Here is a 12,866-nt window from a genome sequence, read left to right as displayed (position 1 = left end):
AAATTTATGATCTTTATTTAAATGAAATATTCAGAGCCTATAATTAGGAATATTAAATTTCATCTTGGTTCAAGGCAGTTATTTAAAAGATATTTATTGTTTGTTTTATATTTTTTAATTTATAAAAAGGAAACTGATAATTTCAAAGGAGTAAACAACAGGTTTTGTTAAGGAAATTTGGATAAAAAGTCATTTTTAGCTTTAAATAAAGAAAAATACAGTTATTCTTATACGTAACATAAATCACATATCGAGTCTAATTTGCATTAAATATAGTAGAAATTTATAAGACTTCTATGTCTGTTTGGATAACTTTTGAACAAAATCAAACAACATTTTTAAATAAAAGAAAAGCTGAAGTTTCTTTTATCAACATGTTGACTTACATTAAAGATATGTATATATCATACACAGAATATTCTACCCAACAGTATTAGACCAATCTGATCTAATGTATCAGACTAATGTTTAAGTCCAAGGTTTACTTACTGATTTTCTGTGTGGGTGAGCTATCCTATATTTAAAGTGTGGTATTAAAGTCCCCTAATATTATTGCATTGGTATTTCTCCCTTCATATATGTTAATATTTGCTTTATGTATTTAGGTGCTCCTATGTTGAATGTATCAATATTTACAAATGTTATACCTTCTTGATGGATTGACTATTTTATCATTATATAATGACATTCTTTGTCTCTTGTTACATGTATGACCCAAAATCTATTTTATCTGATATAAGCATAGTTATCCCATCTTTCTTTTGCTTTCCATTTTCATGGAATATCTTTTTCCACCTCTTCAGTTTATTTAGTCTGTGTGGATCTCGAAAACTGTAATGAATGTTGTAGGCCACTTGTAGTTGGGCCTTGTTCTTTTTACTTTTTGTCCATTTAGCCAGTCTATATATTTTTACTGGAGAATTTGTCCATTTACATTTAAAGTAATTGCCAATAGGTATTGACCTACTCTTGCCATTCTGTAAATTGTTCTGTTTTTTTGGAATTCATTTGTTCCTTTCTTTGTCCCTTACTCTCCATTTGTGATATGATGATGTTCTGTAGTAGTATGCTTAGATTTCTTCCTTTTTAGTATCTTTTATCTACTGTAGGTTTTTGCTTTGTGGTTACTCTGAAGCTTACATAATATATAACAGTCTATTTGATTTTTATTTTTACTTATTTTTTATGATTTTTACTTTTTCTGATATAGTTGATCTACAGTGTTCTGTCTATAACAGTCTATTTTAGGTTGATAACTTCAAATACACTCAAAAGCTGTATATTTTTACACACCCTCTTTAAATTTTATGTTTCTGATGTCACAATTTAATCTTTTTACATTATATATCAATTAAAAATTACTGAAGCCAATAGTTATTTTTAATACTCTTCTCTTTAACTTAAATACTAAAGTCATAGTGATTTAACTATCACAATTACAATATTAGAATATTCTGAATTTAATTGTATTGTTACTATTACTATTACTATTGTTTTATATTTTTCTATGTTTTTCTGTTTTTAGTATCTTTAATTCCAGATTGAAGAATTCCCTTTTACATTTCTTCTAAGACCCATCTAGCAGTGATGAACTCCTTCAGCTTTTATTTGTTTGGAGTACTCTTGAGCTTTTCTTCAATTCTGAAGGACAACTTTGCTGTGTAGAGTATTCTTTGTCAGCAGGTTTTTTTTCTTGCAGTATTTTGAAAACATCATGCCACTTCCTTCTAGTCTGCAAATTTTTTTCTGAAAAATCTTATAGTTTTATGGGGGTTTCCTTGCATGTAACAAATTGCTACTTTTAAGATTCTCTTCTTGTCTTTAACTTTTGACAGTTGAATTATTATGTGCCTTGTGTGGGTCTCTTTGGAATAAGGTCTGAATCTAATATATAGCATGGTACCTATAGGTGAGAAATTCCGGTCTAGAGCAGAGGAAGTAAAAGACTGACATGCACTGGATAAGGCTGAAGATGTAAGTTAGAACCAGATCTGGAGTGGAGCTTCCATAGACTGAATGTTTGTGTTGCCTCAAAATTCATATCTTGAAACTTAATCCCAATATGATGAAATCTGGAGAGGAGGACCTTACAAAAGAGACCCTAGAGAGCTCCCTTGCCTCACCCACCATGTGAGGAACTATCTAGGAACCAGAAAGTGGGGCTTCAACTGACTCTGAATTTTCAGGGGCCTCAATCTTAGACTTCCCAGACTCCAGTAATGTTGAATATTGCTGAGAATAAGATTAGGTCTTAAGATCATATCTATTGGTTTTTTCTCAACAAGAAGTAAGCAATGGTATCAGCCAGAGAATATCTGTTGAAGCTATTAAGTGTTGAAGCAAAATCAAGTGAGGAGAAAAGTAAATTGGGAATGAGCAAATGCAATGTAGCAAGAAAATCTTGAGGAGGTTGGTTGAGAAAAACATAGAGAATTAGGGTAACAGCTGGTAAGCTAGTTTTCTGGTTTTTGTTTTTTGCTTTTTGGCTTTTGTCTTTCTAGGGCCGTACCTGTGGCATATGGAGATTCCCAGGCTAGGGATCTAATCAGAGCTGTAGCTGGTGGCCTACACCACTGCCACAGCAACATGGGACCCGAGCCGTGTCTGCGACCTACACTTCAGCTCACGGCAATGCCGGATCCTTAACGCACTGAGGGAGGCCAGGGATCAAACCTGCAAGCTCATGGCTCCTAAAAGCCTGGGGCACGAATACAAATGATGGTCCACAGGCCACACATCTAAGCATTTAAACTTATAAGTAAGCTGACATGATATTAAATAAACAATCTATCTACCTTTAAAAAAAATGTATCTTTGTAACAATCAAGAAAAACAGAAATTCAAATTTGAAATTTGTGCCCTTCTGAGAACTGTGCTCTAGAATGTCACAGCACGGACAACGCTTGTCCCAGGCCTATATTCCTGTAGTTTGGTCTTCCTTTTCTTTTGGCCCCATGAGAGATGTCACTTTTATGTATGAGGATACCCCAGCCTGGCTGTCCAAGCTCTATTCAAATCCTCTGCAAATTGCCCTCCCTTGCCCACATGTCTGACCCAATGTGCAATGTGGAGCATGCCTGGTAGGAGGGACCAGAGAATAAGCCTGTATAGGTTCTGAAGATGGGCCTGGGGTCTCAGATACTTGAAACATGATATAGAAGGAGGGAACATGAGCTCTCTGACACAACTGGTTAGTTACCCTGTGGGAACTGGTCCTATGAAGAGCAATGCAGTAAAGTCAGATCCAGGTCTTCCAAAGCACAGTGTTCACCTCAGAGGGCCCTATTCCTTAGTTCTGAGGATGGCTTGTGGTAGTTGGAAAGAGGATTATTTTTAAAACTCCAGTCACATTTTTTTTTCTGCTTTTGGAGTTGAACAGGTAACTAGAATGGCCTGTTTCTCTTTGAGTTTTTCCTGTTCGACATTCTCCAGAGGAGTGAATCGATAGGCTGTAGTATGGTTTCAAATGAAACAGGCCGGTTACCAAATTCTTGTAAGACATTGATTTGTGAGTTATTTATTCAAGTTCACTGAATAAGCAATTTACAAATCCCTTTTCACTGGGCTTGATTCATCACTCTGAAGTAAATAAATATGGAGTCTCTATCAGGTTTTAGCGCAGTCAGTCTTGCCTAAATGTAGGATGCTGGCTTTATGCTGTAAATCTAACTCTAATTTGCTATATTTGGAATCTACTTTTTTTCCCCTGAGATTCATATAAAGCTTAGACCTATATTAGCAGAATAAATTTTTGTTTTTGTCTTTTGTCTTTTTAGGACCACAACTGTGGCACATGGAGGTTCCCAGGCTAGAGGTCGAATCAAAGCTACAGCTGCTGGCCTACACCACAGCCACAGCAATGCAGGATCCAAGCCATGTCTGCGACCTACACCATAGCTCATGGCAATGCCAGATCCATAACCCACTGAGTGAGGCTAGGAACTGAACCTGCAACCTCATGGTTACTAGTCAGGTTCATTAACCACTGAGCCATAATGGGAATGCCAAGCAGAATAAAATTAAAAAAACCCTACAACATCATTTGCTGCAACAATATATTTCAAGTAAGACAGGTTAGCCTTAATTAACCACATAACCAGCTTAATTTTCTTCTTCATTTTAACTGAGTAAAACTGTCTATACAGACTTTTCCTAGTCTTTCTTTTTTTGAAAATTTGTTGTTAATGTTAAAGAAAAAGCACCTTCTCTTATATTGTACCTCTAAGCTTGAAACTGGTGGGCTTTCATGAAAAATATTTTCAATTTGATTTATATTTTCCCCATACCAATATAATTGACTACATACTATATTCAATGTAGTGTTATAAACTCTACAGATTTTTGAAATAGCTCATTTATCTTACTAAAAAAGACAATATTAATGCTCTACTTCCTTGTTTCCTTTCTGTACTTAAAGATTCAAAGAGGGAGATAGATAATCTAGAGAAGCTGTGTATTAAAGTGCTGTTCTATTGTTTAAGAAACCACTAGAGAACAAGATAACTAGAAGAAATTATCTGGTACTTATCAAATAATTAATTATTTGATAATTACTAAACTAGAAGAATCAGGGGCTAAAGATCTTTATTATTTAAAAATCACAATTTGACATAAAGGTTAATCAATGAAAATCATTCCCAGGAACTCTCCTGTTACGTGGATTTAGACAACTAGATTGGTGTGGTGTATAAATGCATTATGAATTATTCCCACATGTTTCTATTTTCCCCATGTTTGATGTAGAGTATAATAAGAGGCCCCAAAGTACCATTTAGAACCATTATGGGTTATTTGAAAATCAGACAGATTTTCAACAATTTTGATCACATTTATAAATTGCCTTTCCTCACTGGGATAAATCCAGCTTTTAAAAAATATTGATACTAAGGCAGTAGGCAGAGGCAACTCATATAATAACACAATTACAAGCAAAAGGAACAGAGGTTCCCCAGCCAAGGGTCAGGTTTTACTGATGTTTCCCCAGGTTCATGAATACAAATATGTCCATCCTTTTTTGGGTATTAAGTAAAAGATAGAAAATAAATCACCAGAGAGATGGCAATAGAATCTTAACTTATGTTAAGTCACTATTTTCTTGATGCTGAATAAGAGGGGAAATTTTTTTTTTTTGGACCACACATAAAGTGATTTTTGCCCACTAAAGACATTTAATGTGCCCTTGCCACTCTCCTCACTGCAGATCTCTAAAGGTACATTCAGAGTGAGGCTCCCACAGCAAGAAAGCTGGCTAGTGAGAACACAAAAACTCTCCAATGAAAGTAGGAGAGCAGCAAAAACAATAGGCAGCCATTCACACTAAGAATGCACACATAGCAGTTTGGGGACAAGCAGTGTCTTCCATAGAAATCTACAAGAGTGATTAAATTTTTCCTCTGTGTGATTCTGTAAGCAAAGATAGAGGGAAGAAAAAAAGTCTCAATTATAAGAGACTTGCAACTAAGATACAGACATCATGGCACAAGAGAAGCATGATACTCACTAAAGGGGATTCTCCCCCTGATTAGAACTTTTGTGAACAAATTTGAGGTTATTAAATATTTTTGTTTTCTTTTTAAGTCCAGACATGTGGCATATGGAAGTTCCCAGGCTAGGGGTCCCAGGCTAGGTGCAGCTGCCGGCCTACACCACAGCCACAGCAATGTGGGATTCAAGCCCACATCTACAACCTATGCCACAACTTGCAGCAATGCTGGATCCTTAACCCACAGAACAAAGCCAGGGATCAAACCCACATCCTCACGAAGACTATGTCAGGTTCTTAACCCTCCAAGCCAAAATGGGAACTGCAGGTTATTACATATTTTTAAGCAAAGAGGAAGAATAAGAGAGATACTGAAAACCACCCAATACATAGCTTTTGCAAATAACTCTATATAAATATGCACACTAGACAGAATAGAGTTATAGTCTATTAATCTGGTCACCATCAAAAAATCCTTTTGTTGTTTTTGCAAAATACTAAGATAAAATCTCCTCTAAGTATGGCAGGTTAAATGGCTGAACTCAAGTATATCAAGCTGTTGAGACAGTCTTCTAGTGAATAGAGTGGACAACCCAAGTCATCCATATTCCATCTGAAGAGAGCGCATCTCATAAACACTACTTTTAATATAAACTTAAAAAGTAGAAAAGAAAGGTATCAAAAGTAAAAAAGAAAATTCTTAAATCTTTACAATAGTCTTTAACTCTTTTCTAGAACAACTCACAATATATAAATAATTTTGGTTATATAAATCTCAGTTTACATGCTCAGATGAACTAGCAGTATAACTATATTTTATAAAAACATAAATTAATTGCAAGCTTCCCAGGAGAGAAGAAATCTACTCAGTGAATTTGGGGTTTCACTCTTCCTTCTTAAAATTGTATCAAAGTGTCAGAGGGTTTCCATGTCCCCAGTGAATAAAAAGTAAGAGAAAGGGACTTGAATTCTTGCATCCTTGAACCATTTGGGTAAGGTAAGGTCTAATCTTGACATAATCCTCAGCTCAGTGAACCTGAGGTGTGAGCATCTCTGCAAAACTTTCTATGGCTCACAGTTACCTACAGGAAGCTCATGGGCATTTCTTCTTTGAGGCCCTATAATACCTCCGGGCTCTGCCCAAGAGATGGACACAGATGCTACTCTCTTTAACTTCTATTAACATATTATTATCTCCTATTATCTCATTTCTTCTCCATCTCTCTATTCCCAGTCTAAGGGAACTGTTTTCTAGACTGCAAATTGGGTTTAGGAGACCCTATACTCTTCCTTTTGTTTTCCCCAAATATCTAGTCTAATCTTTAAAACTCTTGCTTCTACTAAAGGCTCAGAACTTTAGAAACCAAAGTTCAGATAATATATGTGGTTTCTCTTCTCTCCATGCTGTCACACCTAATTCCTGAGGGATTAAACATAGAGTCCACTAGCTACTCCAATGGTGTGTTTCATTCTAAGAGAAATAACCAGAGGGATGAAAAATACTATTGATTAATAGGTTTTTTTTTTTAAACGTGGGTTTTTTTCCCCACTATCTTTCATGAGACAACCTTTACTTTGAAATCCTCACACACACACATCTCCTAAAATACAGCCACAGGTATACTACTACAGCATTTGGCTTTGTATCATCAACTATCATAGGCCAGAAAATGTAAGTAATGAATAAATGATACCTGGAAGAATACTGAGTTTAAAGACTTGGTATTTGGAGTTCCTGTCATGGCTCAGTGGTTAATAAGCCTGACTAGTATCCATGAGGATGTGGGTTTGATTCCTGGCCTTGCTGAGTGGGTTAAGGATCTGGCATTGCCGTGAGCTGTAGTGTAGGCCACAGATGCAGCTCGGATCTCCTATTGCTGTGGCTGTGGTATAGGCAGGCGGCTTCAGCTCTGATTTGACTCCTAGCCTGGGAACCTCCATATGCCTCAGATACAGCCTGAAAAAAACAAAAGACCAAGAAAAAAAAAAAATTCTGGTATTTAAGATGTTCCAAGAAAGAACATATCTTTTAAACTTTTAAGCTAGATCTCAAGAATCAAAATATTATGATTTCTACATTTTAAATGTCACTTTGTTCTAAGCCTTTTGCTTTTAATGATGGACATTTCTAAAGACATCTGACAGTCGTCATGACATCAGACGGGAGAAGAGAGCCCTCCGTATAACATCCACCCAGGAGAGATGTCCTGCAGAGGAAATGTCACGAACAATGTTGTGTCGGGGATTTCTCTAAACCCATCATTGCCAGGCACCTGTGCTCCAGGGCATCCATCCAATCAGCCAGAGAGCAGGCACCTTGCCATGTCAGCAGATGGGTATTAATGCTGAAGGCAAAGGAACCATGTACAGTATATATTTCAATTATGAGTGCAGAGACTTGGAGTCCCAATTGGAATCATTGGAATCATGTCTGCTCCTTTCTGAGCTGGTAACAAACTATGGAGACTGTACCATCCAGAATATGCTTTACACAGAATTAGCTCTCAGGAAAAATACCTGAAAATACAAAGGGAAGAACATATTTTGTATGACAAGCTGAGAGTCAAAGGAAAAAAACCGAATACCCCTAAAAGAAATTTCCCAGACTTTTTATTTTTACCAAAGCAGCATTGAAAAGGCCGAGGGGAGGGAACATTTCCACCACATAAAGATATTATGGCAGAATGGACAGAATTTTGAAAGTTTGTGTATTCCTAAATGACAGTGTATATTTCAGTTTTTTGAAGTGTTCTAGTCAAACAAATCTCAGAGGTGAAGTGGCTTCTGGGACAGGATCATCTTTCATTTCTGGTCTGTGTATTCTAAGACACAGATGTGTAAGTCTATCCTTCCAGTCATACAGACTTTTAAGCTGTTATATTTTTAAAGCTTTTTAAGTACGAAAATATAGTCTTATATTGATTAATACTATTCACTAATTATTTCAGTATATGATAACCTAGAACACTGTCTCACTTGCATTCAACTATTTACATAATTATACATCAGAATTACATAAATGCTAACTTAATATTTTGCCTATTATTCTAGTAGGTAGCATTACAAGGCAAGTGGCCACACCTGGGTGAATGGTTGTACTTTGCTAAAGAAACATCATCTAGACTGTTGCCTTGGCATAAAAATACAAAGAAGCCTTCTTTTTTTTTTTTTTAATCTCTTTAGGGCCACACCCTCAGCACATGGAGGTTCCCAGGCTAGGGATTGAATCAGAGCTGTAGCCTCTGGCCTATGCCACAGCCACAGCAACACCAGATCTTTAACCCACTGAGGGAGGCCAGGGATCAAACCTTCATTCTCATAGATACTAGTCAGATTCGTTTCCACTGAGCCATGACCAGAACTCCAAAGACTTCTTAAATAAAAGTTTTCATCTGTTTTTTCTAACAAGCTTTATATAGAAAGGAGATATTTTTCTTACATTGACCAAAACTATATCTATTATTACACTTGGCACATTACCAGTCCTAGTGAGATTGTTTTAATAACACCTGGAGTTAGCATATGGGGAGAATGTCAGACTATCTTGGGATGCCATCCAGCTCATGATATGTCTCTGAATTCATGTTCAAGAATTCAAATATTGGGAGTTCCCTCATGGCTCAGTGGATTAAGGATCAGGCATTGTCACTGCTGTGGCTCTAGTTACTGTCATGGAGCAAGTTTGATCCCTGGCCCAGGATCAAAATTCCAACATGCTGTGGGTGTGACACCCCCCCCCCAATTCAACTATTTATTTTATTGACCAAAAGTGCTAATGGTATCCTAGTCTTGGGAAGCAGTCATAAATCAAGAGCTAAATGGGAATTATATATAGTGGTAGGGTTCCTGTTGAGCCACTTGGGTGTGTTATAGTAATATACAGTGGCACAAATTTCAGCTCACTACAATTATTCCAAAAACTGATAGGTTGGTCTGATTTCTAAAATGCTACTTAAAGCTTACTCTCTTTTCATCTTTAACTCTATTAACACAGAAACTGCAATACTCCAGGGAGTTGCACAAGCAAGCAGATGACTAAACCAGTCACCAGAGAATAAAAGTAATAGTAGCAAAAAACAGCCACCACACTACTGCCTGTCCAATGTGGATTGAGAAGCAGTATGTTGAATCTAATCCCTAAACTTCCCTTTTTTTCCAGTGAAGGTTGACTCCCATCTCCTCTTTCTCTTGGAGTCTCAAGGTTAAGTTCAGAACTCCCAGTCTGCTCTCACCATCATCCTAAGTAAAAGGTCCCCATGGGTATATGCCCAGCATGTGGCTGGCCCAGATCTCCATTTCCAGGCAAGAAATATACTTCCTGACCTGTGAACAGCCATCCTGCCCTGACTTATACTGGTATTCAATCCCACCAGTACCACTGCCTCCTAATTTTAGTAAGAAAAATACTACATATGAGCACTTACTATGTACTAGATAGTATGTTAACCACTTACTCACATTGCCTCATCTAATCCACTCAACCTCTCCTTTTCAGAACAATTCATGTCATTTCACATTTACTATCTTGAAATAAAATTCATAGCTAATATAATCTACCCACACTCATACTTTTGATGTTGTTCTATGTTCTAGCTATAATATAAAGGAAAAATAAAAAGAAAGTAATTTATATTTTTCATTAATCTATTTCAATTACTTTATTTGAATGAGAAAATTCCAGGCACAATTATTAGAGTAGCAATGAGGTAGTCAGTGACTTACACTTGTGCATGAATACAGCCTCCTCAAAACCAGTCTGATAAGGCTGTTTTACTGAAGATCAGATATTATGCAGAGAATTGCTATGTGATCTTTTTTTTTTTTTCAAAATGGTGAACAACTTTGGATAAGAAAGCACAAATGAAACAAAGTAAAACATCTCAATTTACATGATAGTAATCTACATTCCTGGAAAATTCAGTGTATTTTAAAATTGTGCAGAAAATATGTTTGTATGCAAAATATAGGTTCTAGGCTTAGATAATTATGAAGATTTTCACTTACACGGATGTCTTGGGGAAAGTGAAAGTTAGTGCAGGACATGGTACCATACTCCATGATGGGACTGTCGTCTCACATACTGCAGGGGCCCCAGCACACCTGGTCCCTGCCAACTGAATGCCACCATTTTTTTTTCCAATCCTGTGACCGCCAAAACCTCCCTCCATGGCAAAGTGCAGCCCCCTCTTCATTTGGGGAACCACTATCCTAAAGATGGTGAAAATTTTCTTCAAGTCAATAGCTAGTAAGTGAACTACAGAACAATGTCTATTGTCTATTTTATTTCTAAAGAATAGGTTTTTGTGGAGTTCCTGTCATGGAGCAGTGGAAACGAATCTGACTAGGAACCATGAGGTTGCGGGTTTGATCCCTGGCCTTGCTCAGTGGGTTAAAGGTATAGCATTGCTGTGGGTGCAGCCCTAAAAAGCAAAAAAAAAAAAAAAAGTCTTTTTTCTTGGTCCACTATTCCTCCATTTAGAAAATGCACAGGTAACTGAATTCATTAGGGCTGAAATGAGGACTGAACAGTGCCTAGATTCCAGACTAATATTCTAGAAATCTCTATCCATGTTCAGCCTTGAGGGAGTTGGAAAATTCCTTAGCTTCTTCAGCACTTCTGCTACCTGTTCATTTTTTCACCTAGTTTTCTACTTTCTATTTTGATTTTAAAACACGTTAAATTGACTATAATCCCTTAAAAGTTAAAGAAAATGAAGACTGTGAGATACGAAACCAACTATTTTAGTTCTATTTTATGCATCACGAGTGTTGCTTTTGCTACTGTAACATAATTCCAAGGGCAGCCTTCAGCAGCAAGGATTCTTCAAACAAACATGAGCCCTTCTTTCAGGTGTAATCATCACCTTTCTTTTTCCTATATCTACCCACCCCCAGGTTCTTCACTTTGACCCACCCCATAGATGAATGCTCACTTGCCAAATCTTGTATTGTGTCAATACAGGACCATAAAGCAGGGGTTATCTCATCAAATTAAAGGATCTTGAATCCTATAATTTCTAGATAACAACCATTAGTATCTCCAGGTTTCTGCTGCTAGATATACCAAGGCAGTAGATCCCAAACTTTAGCATGCATCTGGAATCATCATTGAGGCTTGTTCAAACTCAGCTTGTTGGGTCCTAATATGGAGTTTCAGATTCAGGAGGTTGGGGATGGAGGCCAAGTTCTAAGTTCCCAGCCACTGCTGATGCTGATGATCTGGGAACCACACTGAAAACCACTGAAGAAACACCCTTCCACTCCTATCTGACAGAGGAAGTACTGCATAGAGTTTATTTAACAACTAAGAACTACATACATATTCTCATGTATATAACAAATAAATATTGAATAAATTGGTGCTGAAAACTTCATTATAATTATTTTTAAAAAAACAACAAACAAACATTAACTCCTGTTGTAAGGTGATAAGGAGGTATGACTAAACCAAGTTTCTATACCTGGAATCTAGACACATTAACTAGGAGCCTTATTACCCAGGGAGAGTAATGCTGTAGTTAAGATAGCAATTTCTAAAATTACAGCAATACAGTATTACTAGTAATAACAACTCATTTATTTAACATTTACTATATACGTAAGGTACTATACTATGCACTTTCTCTGACCTATCTCATTTAGTATTAGCCTTGTAAGATGTAGTTATTGTTACATTCCTATTTTACAGGCGAGCAAATCAAGACATAGAAAGGTAATGCCCAAGGTATCAGAAGCAGAGAACTTGTTCGTCTGGCTCCAAAACAGGGTTGTCTACCCACCCTACTCAATAGTTCCTCCTATTCTTCCTCCACGCATTAGCTGTTGACATTGACTAAAACACTTCAGCCATGAGATACAGGGATACACACCATGTATGGAAAACTTGCCCCAGTGATTAGTTGCCAGATCAGTGTGATTTTAGGATCCAGATCAAAAGATCATGGATTCTTTAATTAGCCTCATGCTCTTTTATCATATGCAAATTTGACATTTTAGGCAGAATGCTTCAGGAAAGAATATGTTAATAGTTGGCAATGTGATAAATTCAGAAAAATGTTAGCATACTTTATATTAATGTTTGCCATTATTACACAGCTTAGCTTTAACTTGAATCAGGACCCTGAGTGACCATCATGCAAAGCACAGTTTGAACATTTTAGAAACACACAGCTGATGTGGGAGGAGTTTTAATGGGATCTGAAAATTACAGTGAAAACCTGGCTTTATCTACCCTCCACAGCCACAGCATGACCTAAAGTAAGAGACTCTATATAAAGAAAAAGGGCAGTCAGAATAAATCTTTCCTTCACAGTTGAAAAAACAACAACAGCAACAAAATAAAACTTCTTTTAATAAATGACTGTAAATGTTAATAAAATGTCAG

The sequence above is a fragment of the Sus scrofa genome, chromosome 15, assembly GCF_054392235.1.
Source record: "Sus scrofa isolate SSC_HxYL_T2T_F1_AM1 chromosome 15, Sscrofa_HxYL_maternal_Yorkshire_Landrace_v2.0, whole genome shotgun sequence".
Taxonomy (NCBI): Eukaryota; Metazoa; Chordata; class Mammalia; order Artiodactyla; family Suidae; genus Sus; species Sus scrofa.
The sequence above is the reverse complement of the archived record's forward strand: the minus strand, read 5'-3'. Positions refer to the sequence as shown.